Source organism: Leiobunum rupestre, chromosome 3, assembly GCF_980474605.1.
Source record: "Leiobunum rupestre chromosome 3, qqLeiRupe1.1.hap1, whole genome shotgun sequence".
Taxonomy (NCBI): domain Eukaryota; kingdom Metazoa; phylum Arthropoda; class Arachnida; order Opiliones; family Sclerosomatidae; genus Leiobunum; species Leiobunum rupestre.
Genome location: NC_143386.1, coordinates 50,892,320 through 50,896,123, shown reverse-complemented (window position 1 = coordinate 50,896,123; position 3,804 = coordinate 50,892,320).

Here is a 3,804-nt window from a genome sequence, read left to right as displayed (position 1 = left end):
AAAAGTGACCAAATTATTATAATCAAAGCTTTAATTTAGGAATTCCTTCTTTAAAACTTATCATTACATCATGGTTCCAGTACAAATGTTTATATTTAATTTATTTAGGTTTAATTTGTTTAATTTATCCATTGGCGATTTAGCTTACCTTAGATTGATTTTTTCAAATAATTCCTGCGGTACATGACGCCGAACCATATAGAACATAGGTCTAGATATAAATTGTTTTTTCGAAATGTACAATATTACTCCACCATCTTCAAATGACTTTAAAGGGATGCAACATCCAAGTTCAAACGTTAAATCGTCTAATATAAAAATTTTCTTTCCTTTTGATATGTCAATGTACAATTCATCGTCAACGAGAGAAAATGGATCTATGTAAGACTCAATTCCACCTTTTTCAATCATTTCTACCACTTTCTTGAAGCTCGGATTTGTAGTAGCCTTCATGAAATTTTATTTATATCATTAGTTTAAGACACTTCTAGTGGAAATTAGTGATAACAAAAGAACAATTGCAAATCCCTTTTTCATTATATCTTCGTTTAAATCAGTAAAAAAGATATAAGTAACAGTGCAATCCTCAAAAATAGACTAAAGCCTTAAGCAAAGTAATAATTTAAATTTTTTGCGAGAATGGAAATACACAAAAATTAGGTACACCGTAATTTAATAATTGACTTTCCATGAACTGTAAAGAACAACATTGTTTCTTACCCCAAATCACAAAGTACACGTTTCAGACTAATCCCCTTTTTAAGAAAGAATTTAAATTTACTGAAATTTCAAAATTGATCTTTTTATCAGACGATTTCTGCTGTTTTGAGTGATTTGCTCAAAAGCTGAATTTCGTACTCTACCAATAAAATGACAAAATGATATTTCTCGAACTTGAAAAAACTGTTAACTTACTTTCATCCTTAAATAAACATCAACACTAGCTCCTTCCAAAAGTTTGGGAGCAATACGAGGATAGTTCAAAACATCAGGGATGGAATCTACTATAAAATATTCGATGGATGAAGCGTTCGCTTTAAAATTGCAATTGAAATTGAAAAGCAACAGAGACAAAGAAATAATCCAAAATGTGAAGAGCACCTCTACCGGCAACGATCTCTTTCTGCGATTTAAAGGCAATGCTAAATCGGACAATTTAAAATATTTTCATTATTCTAAGTACTTGAAAAACGCCACATAATTTTGTTAATTAATTTTGTTAAAGTGCGCCAACATTAAAAAAAAACAATTTTCAACTTCATGTTTTTGATCTTAAGGAAATTTAAATAAAATTTCATTAAAGAAGGATTGAAGTACACTAACATTTTTGTTTTTAAAGAAAAATTACAGTTTTACAAATGTTATAAGTTGAAAACTTGTGAATTTTTTGATGTATTAGAGAATTTTATTCTTTCTATATCGTGGTTCAATTATATTTAAAGTATTTGTTTGGCTTAAGATTTCTATAAAAACTATGGTGCTAAGATCTACCAGCTTTGCGCCTTAAAGTCGGCATTGTCATTTAATCAAACAGCGATTTCTTGCTGGTTTCTTAGTTGGTAACGTATTTTCTATGAACGAAGCTACAGCAATTATCATCTAAGGACGTTAAGAAGTATTTTTTATCTAAGCAAAGATATAAATAAAGCATAAATAAGTTACCATTATGTGAACGTGATTAATAGTTGATTTGCTAAATATCTGGTTCCCAAATGCCCAAATTAATATAGTGCTTACAAAGGTAATGTTAGAAAACTACATGAGTTAAATAAAAGTTTGAAAGAGCGAGTTACGATATAACAGAATGCTTTTATTTTCAACAGAGACTGAAACGAGATACACTTTCTAACAGAGAGGAGAGACCAAGTTTTACTTTCAGTTTTGATTCATCGAGCCCCGCCTATCTATATAAAAAGAGAGGTTCCTTTGACCGAGACCGTGGCGGTATCTATGTCACGATTCCGGCATATATATACATTTAAAAAAGGGCGCGTCTTATAGTCTCTAACACTTCCCCTTGACGGTTTCGTGTCTAGATCGTGTAACCCCAGTTGTTCACTGTGTTCTTTCACGTGAACTGCTCCTAATGGTTTCGTCAACATGTCGGCTAAATTACTTTCCGTCGGTACATATTCGAAAGCGATCTTCCCCTCGTCTACCATTTCCCGTAGGAAGAAATATCTTAAATCTATGTGCTTGCTTCTGTCGGAAGCTATCTGGTTTTTGGCCAGACACATAGCGCCTTGATTGTCAACGTTGATTCGCAAGGGTTCTTCGAATAGCGTTCCGTCGGTTATTTCTGTGAGTAGGGTTTTCAACCAAATCGCTTCCTTGGCCGCTTCACACATAGCCAGATACTCGGCTTCTACCGTTGAGAGAGCTGTGGTTTTCTGCTTCCTACTTCGCCATGATACGGCTGTGCCGCCTAGTGTGAATATGTAGCCACTGAATGATTTTCTGTCTACTTTATCCCTAGCCCAATCTGCGTCTGAGTAAGCTGATAATCCTCCTTCACCACCTTCGAAAGTTAACTTGTAGTATTTGGTCTTTTTGATGTAACGTAGCACGTGTTTAACGCTTTTCCAATGTTCTTCCGTTGGTCTTTCGTTAAATTGGCTTAAGTACGTAGCCGCGTACGCTAGATCAGGTCTCGTGAGTACTGCCAGGTACAATATACTTCCCACAGCTTGGCGATACGGAATATGTTTACTTTTGGGTTCTTCTTCTGCCCAGTTTTTGTCTGACACTTTGCTTAACTTAACTCCTGGATCTAATGGCGTTGTTAAGCCTCGTGAATCGACCATTCCAAAAGTGGACAAAATTTTCTCGGCGTATTTAGTTTGATCTATTGATATTGATCCGTCTTCTTCTCTTTGGATACGAATGGAAAGCAGATGATCTGCTTCTCCCAAGTCGCGTATCTCGAAGACCTCTTTCATTTTTCGTATAAAACGATCTCCAATTTCATCGTTTTTAACAATCATGGGTGTATCATCGACGTCAACGCCTATGGTTATTCCTTCGTCCAGATTGTAGTAAATACAAGGATCAGCTTTCGATCTCGTTAAATTCGACTGTTTGAGAAACTTGTCTAGACAACTATTCCACTCTCGCCCAGCTTGTTGTAATCCATATATAGCTTTGGACAACTTGCAAACACAGACTTCTTCTGCCTTTTCGGAATACATTTCGGGTTGCTCCATATATATTTCTTCTTTGAGAGTTCCATTCAGGTACGCCGTCGTTACGTCTAATTGTCTAACTTGCCATTTCCATTTTGCCGCGAGAGCCAGCAGTATTCTTAACGATTTCATCTTAATAACGGGTGAGTAGGTATCGATATAGTCCATACCGGGTATTTGCGAAAACCCTTTTGCGACTAGCCTCGCTTTGTACCGCCCCAGATTCCCGTCGTTATTGTATTTCTTCGTAAAAAGCCATTTAGAACCAATGACGTTCCTGTTAGCTGGTCGTGGTACTAATTCCCACGTATCGTTATTTTTCAGATGACCAAGCTCTACCTGAACTGCTTCTTTCCAGTTTTTAGCATCTTTCCCTGACATCGCCTGCGTAATGGTAATAGGATCCGGATCTAAGCTTTGAGTATGGTTTGCCGAATAGAATTTCGTCTCTCGCGCGGCTATCTTTTCTGATCTCCTTGGTGGTTGATCGTTGATAATCCGTTCTTTTTGTTTTATCTTCTTTTTATTTGGATTTGGTTCAGTAATGGTGTTTCGCGCTACCGAATGAATCACAATGTCTTATGTCGGCGTTGATTGCTTCCCCTGCTTTTCAGCGGTTGTT